This window comes from Phocoena sinus, chromosome 15 (genome assembly GCF_008692025.1).
Source record: "Phocoena sinus isolate mPhoSin1 chromosome 15, mPhoSin1.pri, whole genome shotgun sequence".
Classification (NCBI taxonomy): domain Eukaryota; kingdom Metazoa; phylum Chordata; class Mammalia; order Artiodactyla; family Phocoenidae; genus Phocoena; species Phocoena sinus.
In genome coordinates this window covers 61587681-61613487 of record NC_045777.1, presented here as the reverse complement: position 1 = coordinate 61613487, position 25807 = coordinate 61587681, and the positions used below count along the sequence as shown (strand labels likewise).

General features: G+C 39.2%; 1 protein-coding gene across 4 annotated transcripts in view; it reads right to left on the bottom strand.

The window, feature by feature from the left end:
• Positions 1–25807, bottom strand: part of MRTFB (myocardin related transcription factor B) — a 201739-nt gene that overhangs the window by 139225 nt on the left and 36707 nt on the right. Inside the window, exon 3 of one of the 4 annotated variants that reach the window (XM_032605706.1) lies at positions 9496–9539. The exons of 2 other annotated variants lie outside the window; for them this stretch is intronic. The gene's annotated coding sequence lies outside the window, so the exon portion shown is untranslated. Of the gene's footprint in view, positions 1–2447; positions 2685–9495; positions 9540–25807 lie in introns of those variants that run through there. One more of the 4 variants, XM_032605708.1, reaches the window with a different exon arrangement.

The window sequence follows — 25807 nt, the reverse complement described above, 5'->3', positions numbered from 1 at the left end:
AGTCTCCCAGGATGAAAAGGACTTTGCAGACACAGAAGTTTTTCTCATTAGTAAAAGTACAGTGGCATGAACAGCTATCATCCAATAGCAAAACATCTGATGGGGCCAGTGTAGGAAGAGCATAACATGGAGAAGCAGAAGACAAGGCTGGTGCAGTGAGTTAAAGCACAGTTGTGAAGAAGTGTTAAGAAACAGTGATATGATCAGATTTGTATTTTAGAAAGATCATTCTGGCAGAGGTATGTTACTGATAAAAATCTCATGTTGAATAACCAATGCTGGCAAGGATGTGGAGAAAAGGGAACCCTCCTACACTGTTGGTGAGAGTGTAAATTGGTGCAGCCACTATGGAAAACAGTATGGAGGTTCCTCAAAAAACTAAAAACAGAGCTACCATATGATCCAGCAATCCCACTCCTGGGTATATATCTGAAGAAAACAAAAACACTTATTTGAAAAGACACATGCACCCCAATGTTCATAGCGGCACTATTTACAATAGCCACGGTATGGAAGCAACCTAAGGGTCCATCAACAGACAAATGGATAAAGATGTGGTATATATACACAATGGAATACTACTCAGCCACAAAAAAGAATGAAATAATGCCATTTCCAATAACATGGATGGACCTGGAGGGTATTATGTTTAGTGAAATAAGTCAGACAGAGAAAGACAAATGCTGTATGTTATCACTTATATGTGGAATCTAAAAAATAAAACAAGTGAATACAACAAAACTGAAATAGACTCACAGATACAGGTTACAAGCGGGGAGAAGGAAGAGGGGGAGGGACAAGATAGGGGTAGGGGATTAAAAGGTACAAACTACTCTGTATAAAATAAATTAGAAGGATATATTGTACAGCATAGGGAATATAGCCAATATTTTATAATAACTATAAATGGAGTACAATCTATAAATATTTTGAATCACTATGTTGTACACCTGAAACTAATATTGTAAACCAACTATACCTCAATAAAAAAGTTAATAAATAAAATATGGTTACTGATTAGTCCAAGCTGTTATTGGGTTGGCTAAAAAGTTCCTTTGGTTTTTAAGTAAAAATAAAAGACACATTTTTCACTTTCACCAAGAACTTTATTGAACAACGTATTCACTGTTTTGTTCCACTACCTTCGGCCATTTTTCAGGCAACTTCGTAAATCCATCTTCCCAAAACTTTTTGTCTTTTTGAGCAAAGAACTGTTCCAGGTGCCTTTTACAGTCTTCCAGGGAATTGCAATTTTTTTCCATTAAGAGAATTTTGTAAAGACCGAAATAAATGGAAGTCCGAAGGTGCAGTGTCTGGTGAATATGGCGGATGAATCAGAACTTCCCAGCCTAGCTGAAACAGTTTTTGCCTGGTCATCAAAGAAACATGCGGTCTCACATTATCTTGATGGAAGATTATGCGTTTTCTGTTGACTAATTCCAGGCGCTTTTTGTCGAGTGCTGCTTTCAGTTGGCCTAAGTGGGAGCAGTACTTGTTGGAATTAATCGTTTGGTTTTCCGGAAGGAGCTCATAATAGAGGGCTCCCTTCCAACCCCACTGTACACTACATCACCTTCTTTGGACGAAGACCAGCCTTTGGTGTGGTTGGTGGTGGTTCATTTCGCTTGCCCCACGATCTCTTCCGTTCCAAATCATTGTACAGTATCCACTTTTCATCACCCGTCACAATTTGTTTTAAAAATGGAACGTTTTCATTACGTTTCAGCAGAGAATTGCATGCCGAAATACAGTAAAGGTTTTTTTTTGCTCAACTTACGTGGAACCCAAACATCAAAGCGATTCACGTAACCAAGCTGGTGCAAATGATTTTCAACGCTTGATTTGGGTATTTTGAGTATGTCAGCTATCTCCCACGTGGTATAACATTGATCGTTCTCAATGACTCAATTTGATCACTATCAACTTCAACTGGTCTACTCGAGAAAGCTCCAGTACAAAACATCGCAAACCACTTTTGACACGTTCGATCAGTCACGGTTACCTTCTCCATACACTGCACAAATCTTTTTTTTGCGTTTCAGCTGCGTTTTTACCCTTCCTGAAATAATAAAGCATAACATGCCGAAACCGTTGTTTTTCTTCCATCTTCAATATTAAAATGGCTACACAAAAACCAATTTTGATAAGTTTTTTTTAAATGCACGCTGATAATGACAGCCGTCACATACAATCTAACAAAATTGTTTCAAATGAAGTTAAAGACAACTAAGCGCTACTAGAGCCAGCTTAACAGAAAAAGAAACCGAACGAACTTTTTGGCCAATATTTTTAAAAATCTCATGCTGAAAAGCTGACAGACTAAGTTAAGATAGTGGAAATGCAGAAAGGGGCATAAATGCAAAAAATAATTCAGAGACAACATTTCAAGGCTTAATGACTGGCTCCGTTGAAAGGTAAAGGAGAATAAAGAATTGAAGGTGGCTGACCTGGGCAGCTGCAAAAGCTGGCAGGCAGGGATGAGTAGTGGGGAAGATGAGTGTTCACTGTGAGAGACTACAGGCCCTTCAGAGGGAGCTCTGAGAAAGGCTGTGGCTGACGGGACAGCTATTTGGTTTGAAGCAAATCACTTAACCTCTCAGGGATCTGGTTTCCTAATTCAAAAAAATGGAAATGACAAATGAAAAGAAGAAAAGGCAAGAATATTTACTACATTTCTATGTACTACTCAGTCTGGCACTAAGTTTTTTACTCTATGCTTTCCTTACCTTTGCCCTAATGACCTCCCTGTGGGCAGGTATTACTCTCATTTTACAGGTGAGAAAACCAAGGCTTGGAAAGATTAAACAAAAGTGAGAGATTAGTGCAAAAGCCAGGATTCCAACTTCAGAGCCCGTAGTCCTTCTAAAATAATACATTTATGTGCCAAAGCTCAAATGAGTTGGAGCAAATGACTGGGAGGGACAGATGTTACTGGGGTAGGAGGAAGTGGTGCGGAGGGGAGAGGCAGCTGTGGAAGGCTCTGTGGGCGCGACTCTTCACACGCACACTGGGGGCCCAAGGCCAGCTCAGTCACACCTCCGTGTAAAGACCCTGTCCATCAGGCAGTTACGACGGTAAGATGAAGAAAACACTCTCCTCGAGCAAACACTCAAGGTGTAGCTGGAATTAAACTCCAGATTGAAAAAAGATGAAATCTAAAATTGTAACGTACTGCACATAAACAGGACACGTTTTTGACATCAGGTTATAATTCTTTCAAATAAACAACTTCTAAGCAGCGTTTTTATTTGTAGCAGTTGGATTTTTATGTGTAGCCATTAAATACATAGCCGAAATGTACTATAAATATACAGAACACGGACAATACACTACACAGAAGAAGTTATATAACTGCTCTTCTGTGCTTGAAGTGGCTGTTATAGCTCTAAACATGCCAATGTGATGATTTATTTTTTTTTAACTTGCTTACTGCAGACATGTTTCAAACAAACATAACATGGAGCAAAACGCATACCTAACACTTCACAGTGAGACATTCTGAAGTACTGTAACTAACATTTACGTAAAGAATGTTTCTGAAATATTCATTGTAATCCATCTATAAATAAAAATTTGAATTAGCAAAAGTTTAAAACACATGTGGCTTTTAAATTACTATCTAAAAAGACACAAAGAACTAGAAAATTTTATTTGTTCCCCAAGTAAAACACCCAAAACCCAAGTCTTTTTAGCTTGAACAACTGCATTTTCCAAGTTTATTCAAAATGAGTGATTCTCAGAGAATAAGCACTGATTGGAGGATTGATTTTTAAGCTGAGATGATTTCCATATTTATCAAATACTGGGTTAAAAACAAACTAGTTTTGTTGAACCATAAATTAGCCTTTGATCTAAATGCTAAGAAGTAAATATTTATAAACAGATTAAACAAATGTTTACTTAACAGATTAAAAAATATACTGTATTCCTATTTCTAAGTTCTTTAAGGCAGGGAGAGGAGGTAGAAGGGAAAAGGAGGAAGGGAAGAAGGAAAGAGAAAAACAGAGAAAGAAAGGGGAAGAGAAAGGGCCACTAAAAGAAGGGCAGTCTCTTCTTGCTGTTTTCTAGCTCTTTACACTTCTTGGTATTAGAAATCAGTAAATATGAATTTAAATTTAAACAAAGATATTAAACAAAGTATTGTAAAATACATGAAGAAAGATGAAGTTTAATTTACTTGTCCAAGCTATCTTGACTAGTTAAGTAGCAGAGCTGGGACTATGAGTCCCCCTCTGTACAAGTCCCCCTAACTTATAATCTAGTTCTTTGGTTCCTAATTAATCCCAAGAGAAACCCTCTTGTCCGAGGCAACCATGCCAGATAGTAAGTTGGTAAACTGAAAAACTCAGTTAATAGAGGAGCCATTACAACTGATACACATAAATCTTAAGACATTTTAAGTTAGAATGCAGAAATGTCCATGTGTTTGCCAGTATTCCAACACAGGGTCAAGGCCATCTCTTTGCAGATATGTCAGCTCTCTGGCACAAACCACCACTATCTATGACTCCTAGTTTCCATTTCTTTAAAGTAGAACAAAAATGTAAAGGATTTTGAGCACAGCGTGTGTCTATATTTTTACAGTTCTGAAGCCAATTTATTTAGTTTCTCGCCCACACCCAATTCAATAGTATTAAGTAACATGGCTTTGTGGTCCCAGACACTTAACATTTTTGCATTCATAGTTCATCAGTTTACATACATAATATTTAGTTAAACTGCGTAATTATGATTACTACCACTACTGGCATAAACATATTTAGGAATAAACACAGCTGACTTTTGGTTAGTTAGTGAGAGCAGAAATGCATCACCACACTTCAGTGTCACCTCCTCATCACACCCATTCAGTGTGTCCTGGGACAAAGGGGTTGGAGAGGGCTGGTCATCCCTCAAGCCAACCAAGTTTAGGATGGATAAGACAGGTTCCACCCCAAAACATTTTAAAATTGATGTTGATGCCAAGGACACTTCAAATTGGAAACTTGATCTTTTTAAGTTTTCTGGAGTCTGTTAATACAAATTACTTCATAGATATTATTACTGTCTAACTTCATGCAAAATGCGTTAATATTGTACTCTGAGACAACAGTTCAGAGTACATACCAAATAAATGTTAATATTCAGAGTTTTATAACAGTACTCTAGCAGATAGTACAATTATACATAAGTTTCTAACGCCGTTAGTTAAATACGAAATAATCTATTCTCAGTGTATCACAGTCCTTTCAAAATACTTGTGAATTCTTCTCTCCATTAAATGCACTTTGGCATACATCACAAAACAGCAATTTCAATCAGCTGTGAAACAACAGTTGTGGATAAGTGTTTTTTTGTTGTTGTTAATTGAGATATAATTCACATAACATAAAATTCACCATTTTAATGTGTAGAATTCAGTGGTTTTTAGTACAGTCATAAGGTATGCAACCATCACTATCTAATTCCAGAACATTTCATCATATCTAAAAGAAATCCCACCCCCATTAGTAGTCACTTGCCAGCCAGGAAGTGACTACCCACCCCCAGCCCTTGCTACCACTCACCTACTTTCTTGTCTCTATGTATTTGCCTATTCTAGACATTTCATTTAAATAGTTTTACTTCCTTTCTAATCTGGATGACTTTTATTTCTTTTCTTGCATTATTTCCCTGGCTAGACATTCTGTACAATGTTGAATAGAAGTGGCAAGAGTGGATATCCTTCCTTGTTTCTAATCCAAGTGGGAAAGCTTTCAGTCTTTCACCATTAGCATGATGCTAGCTGTAGGTGTTTCACAGATGCCCTTTATCAGGCTGGGAAAGTTCTCTTTTATTCCTAATATTTTGGGTGTTTTTATCACAAAAGGGTGTTGGATTTTGTCAAATGCTTTTTCTGTATTCATTGAGATAATTGTGGGTTTCCTGCCTCTTTATTCTGCTATATAGTGTATTACATTAATCGATTTTTAGATGTTAAATCAATTTTACATTCTTGTGATAAATCCCACTTGGCCATGGTATATAATCCTTTTTATAAGCTGCTGGATTTGGGTTGTTAGTGTTTTGTTGAAGATTTTTACATTATATTTTGAAGGCATATAGTCTAATTTTCTTTTCATGTGCTGTCTTTAACTGGTTTTGGTATCAACGTAATACTGGCCTCAAAGAATGAGTTGAATGTTTTCTTGTCTTCCATTTTTTGGAGGAGTTTACAAAGAATTGGAGTTAATTCTTCTTTAAATTGGTGGAGCCATCTGGTTCTGGGCTTTTCTTTTTGGGAAGTTGTATGATTACTAATTCAATTTCTTTGCTATAGGTCTATTTCAGATTTTCTGATTCTTCTTGAGTCAGTTTTGGTAGTTTGCATCTTTCTAGAAATTGGTCCATTTCATCTGGGTTGTCTAATTTGTTGACATGCAACTGTTCATAGTATCCCCTTATAATTCTTTTTATTTCTATAACATCAGTAGTAATGTCCCCACTTTCATTCCTGATTTTTGGTAATTTGAATCTTTTCTCTTTTTTTCTTAGTCTAACTAAAGCTTTGTCCCCTTTTTTTAATCTATTCAAAAAACCTACTTTTGGGGCTTCCCTGATGGCGCAGTGGTTGGGGGTCCGCCTGCCGATGCAGGGGACACGGGTTTGTGCCCCGGTCCAGGAGAATCCCACATGCCGCGGAGCAGCTGGGCCCGTGGGCCATGGCCGCTGGGCCTGCGCGTCCGGAGCCTGTGCTCCGCAACGGGAGAGGCCACAACAGTGAGAGGCCCGCGTACCGCAAAAAAACAAAAACAAAAACAAAAACAAAAACCTACTTTTGGCTTCACTGATTTTCTCTGTTTTCTTTATTATTTAGTTCTGCTCTAATCTTTATTATTTCCTTCCTTCTGCTTGCCTTGGGTCTAGTTTGTTCTTCTCTTCTAGTTTTGTTAAGGTGGCAAGTTAGGTTATTGATTTCAGTTTTTTGGAAAAGATATTCTTAAATTTCCAAACTTTTCACAAAGTGATACAATATACATCTTAATGCACAGTATCCACATTATCCTTACAATGTGTGGTATTCATAAATTTCAAAAAGCACTTATTATGTTCAAACTAGTTAAGCTTAAACGTTCCCAGAAGCATTTCTACAACACCAGAGTATAAGAGGACGAAAATCGCTTCAGATATCAGAACCACCATACCCTGTGCACACCTAGCCGCCTTCTGAACATACCCAATGATGAAAATGTCTCAATCCTCCACAGGCAGTGCTTTTCATCTCAGAGAAATCTACCACAATGCCCTTCCTCACACTGAAACGAAACCATCACTGCAGTAGGTTGTAGTTTCAAAAAGACATGACACTATCTTCAATCCTACATATTCTTCTTACAATGTGACTTCGGCATTCTTCTCATCAAAAGGTGGGGACTAAGCTGCCTCTGCTTGAATTTGTGCTAGTCTGTGCTACAGGGTAAGGGATGTTACATGACTTACAAGATTAGGTCATAATCGGTCTGCCTAGGTCCCTTGGAATATTCATCTTTGGAGCTGCTGAGATGCCACATAAGCCATCTGACTGCTCTGAGGCTGCTATACGGTGAGAAAACCAAAACTAGCCCATGACTAAGCTGAAGTGAAGAGACACACAGAGATGCCCAGCCAATCACCAGCTACTTCAGCCACCTTCCCTTGCTGTTGCAGTTTCAGCCACTGACTGCAACCAAAACAGAAACCAAGCCAGAACTGCCCAGCTGAACCCTCCTCAAATCCCTGATCCACAGAGGTCATAGAAGATAAAAAGTAATTGTTGTGGGTTTCAGCCACTAAGTTTTGGGGTGATGTGCTACACAACAATAGTAACTGGAATATTGACTCTAGGCAACATGTACTCCTTAATCCCAGAGTCTACACCTGGGATCATGAAGACTAAGTCCAATTAATTTTTCAACACTGGAAATACTAAAGAAAATCATAGTTGATTCTCAGTCTTCTGTGAGCTTATTAAATCACTTGACAATTTTATTTTAAATCATGGTTTCACTTTTCACAGTTCTGGTCATACTAGCCTGGATTAGTTAAGAGACAGTTTATCTACATTTTCTTAATTATGAGACCCAGAACTATATCCAGTCCTCCAATGACGGTATACATGAACTGTTGAGAAATGCAGGAAGACTATGTCACTCACTAGCGAGGCTTTTATTAATCTGGTGTGAGTTCATATGTATAAACTTTGAATAAAATCCTTTTCCACAGGAAATGGTATAGTACAGGATATCAGTTAAGAGTTAAGGTTTTGGAATTAGACAAATATGGAGACAAAATTCAGCACTATCACTAAGAAGCTATATGATCTTCAGTAAAGTGTATAACCTCAATAAAGCTTAATTCTTCACTTATAAATTGGGGTCATAGTACCCAACTCATGGGATTATGACAAAGGTTAAACGTAAGCACACGAGTAGCTACTGTTGTAATGTTTTCTCCAATCACAATGCTCCTCATCCTCTTCCTGTTGAACTGATTTTTTGTCTGTTTTGATCCAAGGTCAGGGCCTCACAGTGATCTCTATTAAAGTAGCTCTTATTATATACAGCCCATTGCTTCACTCACTTATGATCTTTTACACAAATAACCGTTTATAGAAGATGTAGTGGAAGAAAAAACCCCATTAATGATAGCAACAAAAAGATAAAATATCTAGAAATAAATGTAACTGGGAATGTATAAAATCTTTATAAGGAAAATGTTAAAACATGACTGAAGAACTCCAGAGAAGACTTGAAGAACTAGCGTGTATTATATTATTGGACAGGAAGACTCAGCATCATAAAGATGTCTGTTCTGCCTAATTTAACTTATAAAATTTAAATGATTGAAATAAAAATACAAAGAAGATTATTTTTCCTTTGGAAGTGGGGTGGGGAACCTAGACAAGTTAATTCTAAAGCCCTTATGGAAAAGAAAAAAACAAAACAAAACAAGCAGAAGTTGTCTGGAAAACCAATGAAAAAGAGGAGTGCTACTAGACCTAGCATATATTAAAATATATTACAATACCTCAATGATTAAAACAGTATGATATTAGTATACGAAGTGAGAGACAGGAAGACAAATGATACAGAAGAGAATGTCTAAAAATTAGATACATATATACATAGAAATTTATTATATAATAAAGTTGGAATTGCAAATTAGAGTTAAAAACATGGACTCTTTGAAGAAAGGTACTGGGATAACTGAGTAGCCATTTGGGGGAAAAAAAAGTTTGAACCAAACCTAACATAGCTCAGCAGGATAAATGGCTCATGAATCAGAGATTTAAAGGTTAAAATAAGAGACGAAAAAGGTTATAGAAGAAAATATGGGAAGTCCTCCATAGCCTTGGAGTTGGGAAAACCTTTCCATCACTCCAACTCCTGAAGCCATTAAAAAAAGATGGATAAATTATATATGCATATGTATTTATATGTATATTCATATAAACTTTACATGCCAAGAAAACCATAAACAAGATGAAAAGTGACTTACCAGGAAGTCTGTATTTGCAACTTACAATACACAGAAATAAGCTCCTACAAACAGAAAACGAAAAGATCGATAATTGAGATTTTTAAATGAGCAAAGAATATGAATAAAGCTCAGAGAAAAGGAATGTTCTTTTAAAATATGACAAGATGCCCAACCCTCCTCACGAAGAAAGAAATGTTAAAATTACCACGAGAAACCAAGTTTATTTAGATTGGCAAAATTCTGAAAGTTTAATAACACAGATTGGCAAGACTGGGCCTTACCTCATAAATTAGAGGAATATAAAATGGTACAACCTTTACGGATAAAAATTTGTCAACATCTGTTAAAATTACAAATGCACTAACTCTTTGAACTAGCAATTTATCGTCTGGGAATTTACATGTTCAAAATGAAACTGTAGGTGGGACTTCTAGAATGGCAGAGAAAAGAGCTCAACAAATCCTGTCTCTAATGGCAATGATAAAACAAGACAAAATTGCCAAAAACAACCTTTTCAAAACTCCAGAAATTGATGAAAGGCATATACCAAACAGAGAAACATTTATTCAATAAAAAAACTACTGAATCTTCATTTAAAAAAAAATATTCTGTGGCATTTTGCAAATCACATCTATCTGGTAAGGAGCTGACTGCATCCAGAATATAAAGGATTTAACATTCAAAATAAAAGACAAAAAAATTCCAATTTAAAAATGGGCAAAATATTTGAATAAGCATTTCACAAAAGATATACAAATGCCAGATAAACACATTAAAAGATGATCAGTATCATCAGTCACTAGGGAAAATGCAATTAAAACCACAATGAGATACCACTTGACACTAGAATGGCTATAGTAAAAGACAGACAATAAAAAATGTTGGCAAGGATGTGGATGGAGAAACAGGAACCTTCACACAGTGCTGGTGAGAATGTAAAATGATACAGCTACTTTGGAAAACCATTTCATTTGGTATTTCCTTAAAGTGTTAAATATAATTTTACCATGGGGGCTTCCCTGGTGGTGCAGTGGTTGGGAGTCCGCCTGACGATGCAGGGGACACAGGTTCGTGCCCTGGTCTGGGAAGATCCCACATGCCGCGGAGCGGCTGCGCCCGTGAGCCACGGCCGCTGAGCCTGCGCGTCCCGAGCCTGTGCTCCGCAACGGGAGAGGCCACGACAGTGAGAGGCCCGCGTACCGCAAAAAAAAAAAAAAAAAGGTAATTTTACCATAATCCAGCAATTCCACTCCTCATTATCTAACCAAGAGAAACGAAAACATAAAATCCACACAAAGATTTGTAAACAAACGTTTATAGCAGCATTATGCATAATAGCTCAAAACTATAAACAACTTAAATGTCCATTAATTAGTGAATGGATTAACAAAATGTGGTATATCCCAATGGAATATTATTCGGCCACCAAAAAAAAGGAAAGAAATACTGATATAACACAAACAAAACCAAAAAACATTATGCTAAGTGGAAGAAGCCAGATGTCAAAGAACACATGTTGTATGATTCCATTTATATGAAATTTCCAGAAAAAACAAATCTGTAGAGGCAGAAAACAGATTAGTGGTTTTCTAGGGTTGGAGATGCGAATAGGGATTAACTGTAAATGGTCAAAGATTTCTTTTTGGTGTGATGAAATGTAAAATCAGATTGTAGTGATGGTTGCCCAACTCTGTAAATTTACCAAAAACCATTAAAGTTTACACTTTTAAACGAGTGAATCTTATGGTATGTAAATAATACCTCAATAAGGCTGCTTTCAAAAAGTATTGTAATCTGTGTGTGAATGCTTATAGGAGCTTTATTTATAACTGCCAAAAACTGGAAACAACCCAAACATCCTTCAGTTTGAATGGAATAAAACACTGTGGTGCATGCGTATCACAGAACATCACTGAGCAATAACAGGGATGAGCCACTGACAACTACAACAATTCAGGCAGAATCTCAGATGTGTTACGCTAAGTCAAAGAAGCCACCCTCAGAGGGCTTCAGTACAGGGATGCTGCAAGAAAGCCAAAGCTACTGGTACAGAGAATGGATCCCTGGCTGCCAGGAGTGGGGCTGATACCAAAGAGGAAGACAAGGGAATTTCAGGGGGATGGAACTGTTCTGTATCTTGACTGTGGGTGTGGTTACACGACCCTATATATTTGGGTCAAATCAGAACTGTACGTCAGAAACATTGACATATGTGTATATTAAAAATAAATTTAGTGATGCTGTATAAGATTATTCATTGCAGCACGATTTTTAATAGCAACCAATCAGAAACAACTCCAGTCAAGATCAACAGGAAACGGGTTAAGTAAATTACTGTACATCCATACAATATAATACGACACAGTTGTAAGAAAGAATGAGGAGCTCTCTGGGTAATACTGATATGGAAAGATATCTGATTTATTGGTAAGTGAAACAGTGAATTAGAAAAAGAGAAAAAGAAGAATATAAACACATTCATTTTTGCTAAAAAGAAACTCTGAATGAAGACACAAGAAAGCAGTAGAGCCGTTTTCAACTATGTGAGTAAGTGTGAATGGGGTGTGCAATGCGGTGGCTGCTGCCAGAGAGTGATTTTTAGTATTGTTTTATTATTATCTTTGAACATGTAATGTAAAAAGGAAACAAATCAAAACAGAATTTTTTGAATATTGTTCCATCCTCCAATATATACATACTCTCATCGCTGTGTCATCCGAAATTTGTTTGCCTTTTGTATGTTCTTCTTAGTCAGTGATTAAAATATTGAATTGAAGAGAACTAGGGAAGTCCTTGCAATAAACTAATAAAAATCTTTCTTAAATTAATGTTAATCCATTACCACACACGATCCCGACTTCATGAGTTGCATGAAGCTTAACTGTGGGCGAGTTATTTAACTTCCCTAAACTTCTTTGTAAAATGGGTGTAAATGATATCTCCCTTGCGGGGTGCAAATTAAACGAGGCAATATATGTCAAGTGCTTGGGATCGTGCTTGGCACTGAGCAGGCATTCAATAATTGCTCATTGCCTTCATTTTTAGTTATGGTTGCTTCCTGGCTGATGCATTCATCTAACCGTCACAGCATTCAGCTCATATTTCATGAGAGACCTTGTCACACAAGACCTGTGGTGGTGAAAGCTTTCTTCTGTTTGCTGGGCTGCCTGGGTTCAAATTCCAGCTCTGAAATTTTCTAGCTGGTGGGCAAACCACTTAAACTTCCAAAGCCACAGGATCTTTGGTTTAAAATGGGGGTGGCAATGGTACTTATTTCACAGGATTAAAGGGAGAATTGAATGGAGTTGAGGTTCAGAGCAGAGCTTTGAGCACATAGTAAGTAGTCAATAAATATTAGAAACTGGTACTATTATTTTGTCTACCACATTCCTGGTTCCCTACTATGTGAAATAACGTTAAGAAATATTGCAATTATTATCTGAATTTCGTAAAAACTTCATGCTAAATCTCATTTCTAGCTTCTCTTGACTTTCTAATTATACTTCAAACTTCCAAATAAAAAAAGTTTATTCCTACCAACTCTTCTGACACACATACACACACAAACATTCTGATGAATAAATGATAATAGGGTTTTTAAATTTCCCTAACACAGGCATAATACAGGCTAGCTCTAAAAGTAACAGAGGTTGAAATCAATATTCATATTTTATATTGTTTTCTCTAATATTTGAGATTTACCAGGCTTTGGATTTCTAGATACTTGGCAGTATAACATGGCTATATATATATATATACACCAATTTTTTTCTGAAAGAAAAAACAGAACTAGGTACCCAAACTAATCTTGGTGATTACAAGAATTTCCCAGAGTCGTCGTTTTTTTTTAAAGTACCATCAGTAAAATAAAAGCTGTCCATGTACTTTTATTCCTTATAACACTGTTATCTCTTTAGCTGTTTCCTAAAGTAGCCAGAAAAGTTCAGGATTTAGAATTTAGTCCTTGAAAGTAATTGTTTAGGGCTACAATTTCTGTACTGGAAATGACTAAACCAATGCAGGGGAAGGAGCTTGGGTTTCTGTGTTCCGCAAGCCCTTTGTTTTCCAAGCAGCATTATTTTAATTATTTCCTATAAATATATCACTGTCTTAAAAAAAAAAAAAAAATCACTGTCCTTAAGAAAAATATTTTTCAGATAAAGATTAAAAATCTTTAATCATCACTTGGAACATCACTTGGAAATGACCTCAGCATATTACAAACCTTCTAAAACAGATTTAGTGTATGAAAACCCATTTGCCAAATAAGAAAAGCAACTATGACACGGAATTTCATTAATCAAATTATTTTAAGAAGAAAAAGACTTTAAGAGTTTTTATCAGATGAGCGGCAACAGAGTATTTTCAGAAAATTGTGGGAGATATGGTAAAAAAACAAAACAACAACAACAAAAAACCTGCCATCTGGAGAGAACTGAGGTGTTAGCCAGAGAGGGATTCTGCTTACCCTCACCCACCCCTACTGCTGCCCTCAACTCCTCTGAGGTTCCCCCTCCAAGATGCCCCTGTTGGCTGACATAACCATTCTTTCTTTGCCAGGCCAGCATTTCCATTAAACCTTGGGTAGGAATTAAGATTTCCTTTCGAATCCAAGAGAGACCTGGAACCCCACGTATTTATCTCCAATGTAATTCTGACCATGAAGCAAAGATGGCCTTTCTGGAAGGGCTGGGCAGAGGGTGTGCCAGGTACAGCTGTTACATACACCTGCCCCCAGGTAGAGGCAGCTGCCCTCGCTGACTTATCTGAGGTAGACAGCAGTGAGCAGACACCCCTGTTAGCATGACATATAGTCTCTTTCTCCTTAGCACACTGCATGGTTAAAGACTGTCAACCTTAAATGGTCCTGGAGGCTGCAGGTAAGTGATTCTAGAGAGGTCTTTACCTGAACTGCTAAGGGGATTCCAGTAAGTACCAAAATACAAAACAAAAGGCAGATTTCTCAGTTTTGAACAACTCAAGCCCATGCACACCAGCAAAGTACTCAAAGAACACACAGGGGGGGAAAAAAACAGGGAAAAGTGTAGTTATTTTTAAAATATTTATAGAGAAAACCTGAAAATAATCTATTGACCATCAGTAGGTTAAATAAATATTGGTACATTCATTTCACTGAAATTATGCTATAACAAAATAAAAACCACATAGAGCTATACAAACTGAAAAGGGAAAATGTCTATTTTATATATATATATATATATATATATATATATATAATTAAGTAGAAAAACGTGGCTACTGAACAGAATGGATTATGTGTGCAGATAACACATACACAGAGCAGTCAAGAGAAAGAATGGGGCAGGTAAGGAGAGTGGCATGTAGGCTGCAGCCAAGGGCAGGCAGGGAGAGTGTGTGTAAGGCAGGCTGAATGCCAAAGAAACAGAGAAGGTGAGAGGAGAAGAGATGGGGCAGGAGACAAAGAAAGAGAAGAAATGGGCAGGAGGCAAAGAGAGACCAAAGTGATGCACAGGGACAGACATGGAAGTATACACTCTAAATGGCTATTGCTCTGAGTGTCCCATACAGTGGCCACTAGCCACATGTGTCTATTTAAATTTAAAATCGTTAAAATTCAATAAAACTAAAAATTCAGTTCTGCAGTCACACCAGTCACATTTCAGGTGCTCAGCAGCCACATGTGCTTCATGGCTACTGTCCTGGCAGCACAGGACAGAGCGTCCCCATCACTGCACAAAGTTCTACTGGGTAGTGCTGTTCTATACGCTTTGGTATTGTGTAAATTTTTTAATAGTGAGTGTGTTGTACTTTTCTAGTCTGCGAAGAAAATAAAGATATTTCCACTTTGGGAAAAAAACAGGTTTTGGGTTTTTTTCCTCATTCTGTACCTCTTTTAATAGTTATTTTTCGAACACCACAGAAGCACCAGAGGTTTCATAAGGGCTTAATGACATTTATTCTGCCAATTTTCTCCAAGTTATTTGATTCTTACTAATTCAGTTCTACTTAACAAGAGTTCAGATGCCACCAAAAGAAGGAAGACAACGACATATATTTGGAACATCGTGACATTGCTCTCGTTCTCTAAAATCTAAAAAAGGTTATGTTACTCATTCTTAGTAGAAGCAAGCACAGTTGACAAAAAACCCTCTGCAGTTTAGACAAACATTTTAAATTGAAGGTTTTCTTCAAAAGAATAATAGCACTTAAAAATAGTATTCTTTTTTTTTCTGATTCAATTCAGTACAAAGTAGAGAAGAAAAAAAAAACAGCCTGAAGCTTAAAAAAAAAAAAGTGCCACTTTAACTGAAAAAGAGAATGGCAATGCTAAGAATCAGTTTTCAACTGAAGGCTGTGACATCAAAGTGGTGAATGTTCATAATAACCAGTTCCTCAGGGCTTTCTCATGTAATAGAAGTTTGAAGCATCTGGTGAGGTTTTAAGCAGGTAACATTTTAAAGAAAAGTTAATAGAAAGGTCTCCAGAAAAAAACATAAGGCACATATACAAGTTTGTGGGGAATGCACAGGTAATACCATTTTGAGACCCTGAGTGCCCTCTGAAAAACCACTGACTGCTGCTGGAAGATTGCAGTCCCAGTCCCTGCTGGGATCCCCGTCAGTATCCAGTAACCCACAGGGTCCCACGGCAGATCTAATCTGTGCCCTGAAAGTTCTCCTCAAAACCCTCCACAGATCACATCCACCTACTTTCCTAATGCAACCACCCACTAGCCTATCACCAGACCTTAAATTCCAATCATAACCATCTATTCAAGGTTCTTACCACAGGGTCATGCATAATATATAAAGATATAAAGCCACAGTAATTAAGACAGTGTAGAAGTGACACATGGATATACTAAGGACCAGTGGAGCAGAGCCCATGCATAGTGAGCGATCTGGATACAAACAATCTGGATACAAAAGACAAAGTGGCATAACAAACCAGTGCGGGAGAAGACGGACTCTGCAATCAGAGATGCTGGCCCGTGCAACTAGTTTATATTCACATGGAAAATTGTTCCCTATCTCATACCCACACACAAATAAATTCCATGTGGATTAGACTTATGCTGAAGAGCAGAACTCTTCTTTTGGAAGAAAATGCGGTAGGATCTCTTTATGACCCCAAAGTACTCAGAGTACAGAGGAATTTATTAAACATGGTATAAAAAGTACCAACCATACATGAACAGACGAATAAGTATGACTTGATTAAAATGTAAAACTTGTACACAACAAAGCACACCATAAAGAAAGTGGAAAGATAAGCCACTGGGAGAACATATTTGAAACGCAAAATATCAACTAAGATAAATAGCCAGAATATATAAAGTATTAAAGATACTCTGTAAAGATACAAGGGGGAAAAAAATCAAACCAATAAAAAAAAACACAAGTCACAAAAGAGAGAAACACACAAAGTCACAAAAGAGGCAACTGAAACAGCCAAATAAACATAAGAAATGATGCTCAAACACACCAGAAATCAAGGAAATGCATTATTTCAAATTAGCAAAAATGTCAAAGTCTGGCAATACCAAGGCTTGGCAAGGATACAGAGCAACAGGAACTCTCAGACAGTGCCGTTAGGGGCTGAAACTTGTACAACTACACTGGGGAATTATCTGGCAACATCTAGTGAAGTCAAGGATGCATATGCCCTATGCACCAGCAATGCTACCTCTAGGTACAAACCCTAGAGAAGGTCTTAAATATGTTCAAGAAGACATGTTCACAGTAACACTGTTTAATAGCAAAGCATGAAAATAACCAAAACTTCCACTGACAGAGAAGGAATAAACTACAGTATAATCCTGGGATACCACAGAGCAAAAAGGAAGAATTACTGCTACACACTTCTACACAGATATAGCTCATACATAATGTTAAATGAAAACTCAAGTTGCGGAAATATATACACAAGATCCACAAACTACATACACTGTATATTAACACATATGCATGTAATGTTAAGTAGAAAGCCAAGCATGGGAATGACACACGCCCATTTCAGGATGATGGTTCTCTGCATAAGGAAGATGGGGAAATGTCAGCTGGGAGGGTACACAGGAAGCATCAAATACGATACACGTGCAATATTTTATTTTATATAATCTTAAGCTTTTAATGTAAAGCAAAGGTAGCAAAATGTTGAAATTTGACTAAGTTGTTTAAAGATTATATTATTCTCTACACTGTTCTGTATTCATGAAATATTTCAAAAGCATGAAGTAACTTGTATTTTAAAGAAAGAGAAAAAGAAGCAGAGGCTGAAATTTATCAAAATGGTTGTCTTCTGATATTGAGTCCCTGGTTATGGATAACTTTTCTTCTTTCCTTCTTAGTTTTCCATATTTTCTAATTTTCTTCCCATAAAGTCAACCCAGATACTTCTAGTCCAATTTATTCTCTCCCTTCTTACTCCCCAAACCAACACTGTACTTTCTTGCTCCTTTGGTACAGACTTGGTATTGTAGTATGCACTGTCTCCTACACTGGAATATGGGTTCTTGGAGGGTCCATCACATGCATTCTCATTTTTACAAAAATTATGTACTGAATGCCTACAGTGCACCAGATACCATGCCAGGAGCTACGGAAGGATAAATGAACAAAACCTACGCTGTTCCTTCCTCCATAGAGTTTATAGTCTCAAAGAATAGAAACATTAAACATAGAAAAAAACTATTAATATATAATTAAAAACTGTGAGTAATACTATGAAGGAAAAGAATAGGTGCCATGGGACCACATAATAGAAAGGCCTAATATAATTTACATTGGATAGGAGAAATAGCAATATGCCAGGAAGGGAGGGGTGGAAGGGCCTCCAGACCCACGAGTGTCTTTCCTACTAGCCTGAAGCAATGATGGCAGGGGTTGCTTCTGACCCATAGCTGTGCCCCCTACTTTCATGGTGCTTTAACAAATGCTTCTTGGTTGGTTCTAAGAAGCCTCTGAGCAATCAGGAGATTCTGTGCCTATAGCTCTAACGCAAGAAAGAAGTCCTTGGGGGATGGCCCAAAAGGCAAAAGAAGTAGTCGTCCAAAGAGGCAGAACAGAGTCTGAGCCCACTGTGTGGTAGCTCAGTTCCTCAAAAAGCACTTGCCATATATTCTCTCATCCTCCTGTCCTGAAAGAGCTAACCTTTCTCTTCAACCTTCCAGCCACCCATCCCCTTCCTTGCCCAGTACCTTCATCCCCTAGTTACTCAATTCAATACATTTAAGTGGACCTACGCGTGCCAAGCTAGGTTTATGAAGATCCACACAAGCATAGCCTCTGCCTCAAAGAGCTTTCCTTCTAGACCAGTGGATCAACTGGGGGTGACTGTGTCCCCCGGAGGACATTTAACAATGCCTGAAGACATTTCTGGTGGTCACGTGGGGCGGAAGGGAGGGGGTGCTACTGGAATCCAGGGGGTAGAGTCCAGGGATGCTGCTAAACAGCCTATATGAGGCTCGAGGACAGCCCCTCCACAACAAAGAATTATCTGGCCCAAATGTCAGTAATGCCCAGGTAGAGAGACCTGGTACAGGTTACTTAGAACCACGTCTATAAGTTGACTGCTAAAGCAGGGCAAATGTCAGAGGACGATGGCCAGAGGCCAAGCAGGTCGAGTGTCAGAGGCCTAGGAGAATATTAAACACCAGGTGTAAAAAAAAAAAAAAAAAAGTCAATAGTGCCGAGGTTAGACAGGTGTATTTTTACAAAATGTCAATAGTGTTGAGGTTGAGAAACCTGCTCCAGAGAATTAGCAGCATTATTACATCACAATGCAACAGGAGTACAAGGTGTTCCATACGAAGGTGAGGAGGTATCTAGTATAGAACCAGGGGTAAGAAAGATTTCCTTGAAGGTGACATCTAATTCAAAACCTGAAAAACAGATGAGTTAAGTATGGGATGAAAGGACAGAAGCAGGATAAAGCAGCTTCCAGACAGAAGGTACAGCCAGTAGGCAAGGGACCATGGAACAGAAGAAAAATGTTCGTTTGATGGGAACATGGGGAGTGGCTATGGAAGGGCTGAGGAGATAAACGGGCCCAGATCATACTGAGCTTGCGTGACGGGTTAAGAATGCAGACGTTATCTTTAGGGCAATAGGAAGCCACCGAAAGGATTTACACAGAGAAGGGATATGGACAAAACTTGTTTTAGGACAACCGCCCCAGAGAATGAACTGCTAGGGAACTGAGTAGGAGGGGCTCCTGTGGTTCAGGTGACAGAGGCGTGGCTTTGACCGCATGGTGGTTCTGAGGGCGGAGGGAGGCACTCAGGGATGCTCAGACACAGGCTGTGATGTGTACCTATCACAGTCCTCGAACTAGCCATCCCAGAGCCCTCAAATTCCAAAGCTAAGTTTTCTGCAATTCATCTGTGGCCCAACCTAACCAGAATTATGTGGCAGCAAAACCAGAACCTGAACTGACTTGAAGCTATTTATAGTACATTTATCCTATTTAATGTGAATGTTTCAAGGCAGAGGATTAATGTCTGCCTGCAGGGTGCTGCCCCAGACCTCACTGGGTAGCATATTCACTTTCTAAAATTCAAAGAAGTCTGTATTCCAAAATGCAGCTGGACCCAAGGGTTTAAGATAAGGGATTGTGGACCCCTATACAAGGTGCTGAATAAACTTTTGTCAAACTACATGAAATTAGGCAAAGTAGGTTACTGAATTATTATTTGTTCAAAGTATTTTTCTAAAAACAGTATGAAACTTCCAGATACCACATATATACATACACATAATTTGGCATGTGATCCTAGCAGAGTCACAGTAGTGGGATTTGGGGAAAGAACCTAAAAAAATTATTTCACAAAAACTTATTTACTTCACAATTCCTCCTCCTGGGATTGCTGCACAGAAGGAAGAGTAGGTATAATCAGTAGCAAGAACCAGATCTCCCTTTTAGTAGAATAATTCCAAGTAAAGTCAGTTGGAAGTTAAAAGAGACTTGAGGTCGCCTTCCTAATCGCTGTTAGCACAGCCACAAACACATCAGTAACTTGCCTGACGCTTGCTTGATAAAGGAGACCTGGCTATTTTGTACTTGGGCTGAGTACTGCAAATACGAACAGCTGTGTCAAGTGGTCACAGGCCACGGCTGCAGGGGCAAGGAGGCACTCACTCTCGTTCATTCATTCCTTCATTCAACACACGTCTGTGAAGAGGTTTCTGTGTGCCCGGCACTGTTTGTTCTAGATGCTGGGGATACAGCGTTCATGAGACCCCTCAGAGGTTATGGATTCTACAGGGGCACACGGACATGAAGCATACAATTACAATCAGGTGTAAAAAGTTATGACGGGAAAGCATAATGACAATATACAGCAGAGGGACCAAATGTAGTAGGAAGAAAAGAATCTAGAAAGACCTCTCTGAGCAAGTGATATTGAAGCTAAGACCTAAAGGATAATTAAAAAGTATCTAAAGGGATCTAAAGAGAGTAAGAAACTGAACTGAAGCAAGCCAGAAAATTGGAGAAAACCAGAGAATAGAAGAAAATAATGCCTGAACTCAGAGACTGCAGCCTCGAGTGTAGGCTCGAAAGAAGCTATTACCCTGAAGAAATCCTACTGGAAATTGGACTACATTTTCTGATGTTCTGGAAGGTACTTTGCACTTAAAGATAGAATAAATGTGGGAAGTGGGGTTTAAAATACTTGAACATTTATTTTATGCTTATTTAGACTAAAGGAAAACAACCCTTCTATGTAATAAAATACACCTAAAATGCACTTCCAACAGATAAATTGAATAGTTGTATATTGAAACATTTAGAACACTTACAGTGAGTTTGAATAATAAATTAGGTCATCAGCAATACACTGCCAACTTTCTAAAGCACTATGGTCTGGCACGGTATTTTAAAATAATAAATTTACCAGAAACATAATTGAGATATTCAGATGTCAACTGAGAAGGCTTTGGCAACATTAAAGGTTCCAACCACAAATACATCAGTGTAAGTTCATGTTATATTTTGAACCTATGACAGTTTGAAAAGCAACTGCTTGTATTCTACCCCAAAGACCCGAAGGAACCAGCCATCCATAGTAGCTATTTTTATTGAGAGACTCATTACTCCAGGCCAGAGTACCAGAGTTTTAAAAACTAGTGTTAGCACATTTTCGTTCTATGTGTGTAATACTTTTTATCCTAAAAAAAAAATTCAAGAGATTTACTAAACCAAAGGCATTCACATTTGACTAGATACACCTGGAAGAATTTGGGGAAAAAAATTCAAGCTTGATGTAAGAGGAGGCAATAATACCTCACAACTGTTACTCAGTATCTTTGTGGGTATTCTTTTTTTTTTTTAAAACCATCTCCTCCCCAATTTTTGTTAGGGTCATCTACTGACCACCCAGCACTCCTAAATTCCTTAGTGACTGGGCCTGATTTGTATTTTTTCTTTCTATGTAATCTCTGTCATCATGCTAGAGGATCTGGAATTCCCTCTAATTATCCACTGTCCCAGTAATTCAATTTCCTCAACAACAGGAACCTTCCCATTCTCTCCAACCTCCCACAAGAACAATCACATCCTAGACCCATCTTAGAACCTGAATTCTGGAACAACCTCCTGTGATTACACTGTTTCCTCGTGCCTCCTGTACCTGTCCCATCACCCCTCCTTTCATCCATCCATGCATCCATCCATCCATCCATTCATTCATTCTACATTCAACTACTGTTCACTAAATATCTGCCTTTTGCCAAGTTCTGTTCTAGGTACAGGTGGAAAAGCAGTATTAAAAATTAAAATATAATAACCCATACAGAAATCTTTGCCATCATGGAATATACAACTAAGTAAATAAGTAAAATATGTACTGTCAAGTAGTGATAAATGCTGTAGAGGAAAACAGAAAGGCAGGGGAGGGGGTGTGAGTGCTTGGCAAGAGGACACCGTTTCAAACAGCGTGGTCAGAGATGCCCCAAGAAGGAGACAGCTGAATGACCTAGCCCTGAAGGAGGTGAGGGTCAAGCTACAAAGCGTGCCCTGAGTAAGATGGGGATGAGAACACTGGCTTCTACTGTAAAACCACAGCTCTGGCTGCTGGGCTGAGAGCAGACCCGGGAGGAGTGAGAGGAGAAGCAGGAGACCTGGCTGTCACCTGGCTTTGTTGCAGCTCTTTCACGTGGTGCTGGTTGTCCCTCCCACAGCCCTGGCGCTACTGGGCTGGAGGCAAGGTGGCATCACCCTGGTCATCACTGTGGTTTCCAAACCATTCTCTCCCTCCTCCCTAAGTCTCTCGGCTTTGAATGTCATATCATGAGACTCTGTCACGACTACCGTGGCTGCTGTCAAACAATTCATCTTTCCTCAGCCACCTGTCCCCACGATCATTTGCCAAACCAGGACTTAGCCTCTGGCATCACAATTTCTGGCACCTACCCTCTGACTACCACCTCTCAGATTCCCAGCTCACTTTCTTTCAAATTCTGGATCCAACAATCCATTCACCTCCTGGGGTCTCCACGCCACTGACCCCACCACCATTTTACTGTCCCTCATACCTTGATGGTCTCTCCTCTCCTCTACGTCACGGTCAGGCACTCAGCTCCACTACTTCTTTGTGCCTGCTCGGCAGACCCTCAATGCTGCTTAAACCCATGCCACACCCACTCCACACTTGCCCCTGAACAGGGAAAAACCGATGGGCGGGAGGGAAGCCGAAAGCCAGTGGAGCGGTGCCCTTGGGCAGGTGAGAGGATGGCATCCTGTACAGAAGGAATGCCTTCGACGTGAGTGGAGAACTGCACGCACGGTGAGGGGGGGGAAGGCTGGGTGCGGGGCACACATCTGACGGGTGCAGGTTCGGCAGGAAAAGGTTGAGGATGTTCTCTTATGGCTGCTTCTCAGTGAATGGGAGTGAGGCCATTACGTGACTGTGAGGCAAGGAAAGAGGTGTTAGAGGATTGAGAAAAGGAGCAACTAGCAGAGTGAGAGAACGAACACATGTGGCACATCCCTGAGGCTGCAGCTCCTCCCTCTGCTAAGTTAACCAGCCCCTCTGCCCTCACTTGCCTCTGCATCCAGCCTAGAACTGGGTGCAGGGCAGCAGAGGGATAGAGCCACTTCAACAATTATAATATCCAAGTCAGGGTTTCCCCACGTAGATCCCTAAAACCAAGCACAGCTGAACAAATTCAGAAAACGAAATGAGTCCATCACAAACTCATGATAATTCATTTCAACTGGATTCATAATGTTTTTCAGTAAATACTGTATTCACCTCTGGTAAGGCCCATCCCAAAGCCCAAGGCAGGTGGTGGTTTTCTACTTTCTTCAAGTCCCTAGCTTCAGGGCCCCCACCCCCGCCCCCATCACTCAGCAGATGAACTTGGCTTCTATTTTACTGAAGGCAAAGCCCACTTGATGGACGTGAGCTTCTTTAAAATTTCCTTTCCCTATGACTGAAAATCTGTGCGTGTTTAACCTCTACCTGCCCTTCCCCCTGGCTCTTGAATGTTCTTTCCTTCGTGCTATGGCTAACCCACCTCTCTCTCTACCACTCCCATCTCCAAGCTACTGAGCCTTATTCAGTTACCCTACCTTTCTTGCATCTTGAGTTTGTTAAATGTATAGGTTATGAAAAGAAGAAAGTATTCCAGATGAAAGAAACAAAATAAACAAGTTATACAGGCAGGAGAGAGTATGGAATGCTTACGAAAACAGTGCTAAAACCAGTCTTATTACATAGTGGGGTGTGTTGGAAAGTGGTAGAAAACAAAGTCAGATGGATAGGGTGAGACAAGATTACAGAGTATCTTACCACAGAGTGTCAGGCTGATGATTTCTAAACGAGAAAATGCTCATGATGAAAGTAGGATTTAAGGGAGATAAGACCCACAGCATGGGATGGGATGGTTTGGGATGGGAAAGGAGGGATTTACACTTGGACCAGAAATAGGATGGGGGATGGAGGAAAGGAGGGTGAAAGGCAAGAGGGTGAGGCAAACATCCTGACGAGCATGGTGAGAGCCTAGTCAAATTCGGAGGCAGTGAGAAAGATGAAAGGAAAAGAAAAAAGACATTTCTCAGAGAGAAATGAACAGAACCTGGTGACTGACTGCGTACTGTGGAACAATCTCAACCCAAATTCCAGGAGAGGGGCTGTGTAACTGTCACAAGATGGAAGACACGGTGCTACACTGGTGAAGTTCTCAGAATGACAGCATTTGGAGGCTGGTTTGGAGGCTGGGAGGGGCCAGGACCTCTGAGATCATGGGATTCAGCTCCCTCACTTTACACATGAGGAAGCAGAGGTCCAAGGAAGTGAAGTGATTTGTCTGAAGTCACAAAACTAGTCAGTCGCTGACAGAGTTGGGACTGGACCCCTGTCTCCTGTCTGCCTTCAGAGCTCCTTCCATGACAGCCCTTTCTATTTGCCCACTGAGACCCTAGGTGCCACACTTCACTGACAAACACTACACGATGGATGGAACTAGCCACCTGGCTCTGGCCTCTGCAAATATCCAACCAGAGCTTCAAAGCTGCTGGACTGACTCCATCCAGGACCTTCCTGAAGATAAGCCTGCCTTGTCCTTTCGTGGGGAGCCTAGCTCAGGCACTGTTTTTAACTATCTAGCAAGTGTCGGGGCAACAGAGTAACTAGGACACAAGCCCTACCCTAAGGGTCACTAAAATGATTTTGAGAGTAAAGGGCAAACCATACTGACCCTTATTGTTTCCTTCTTCCCCTCCTATTCTGATTCAGTAACAGAATTTCAGACCCTGTTTGCCTCATCTGTGATGGAAATCTTGTATGATTCCTTGGCAAAGACCAGAGTTTATGTTTGTTATTCCTCATACTGTCAGTGCATAGAACTCTGCTGATAACAAAATGTAGCCATAATATTTCTAGCAAGGCTTCTACATATTTTCCCAGACAATTAGTAAAATTGGAGTTTCTTGGTAATTTGCTAGTGAACTTTGAGCCTTGACAGAAGTTAACATGAATAGAGCTTCCAGTGTTTTATGTAAACCAAGCACAACTGCTAAAAAAATATAGACAAGTTAGCTATCTCATTTCTTCTGTCAGTGTCAAGAAGAATAACAAGCTACCACGGACTTCAGCAAGCAAATACTTATCCATACTAAAGCAGATATTTAGAGTGGACTGCCTGAACTAACTGAAGTCAACAGATAAAGCGGAATAATTTTACAGCAGAATTATTTAGTATTGCTTATTTTTCTCCTCTTGCTATTGCAGAGTGCAACGAAAAAACTTTTTAAAAGAAATTTTAAAAACGATACGCCAAATCCTTCTTTGGGAAAACAGTGACAATTCTGTGTTTTCAAGGACAGATTTTCAAAGTACTAGTCC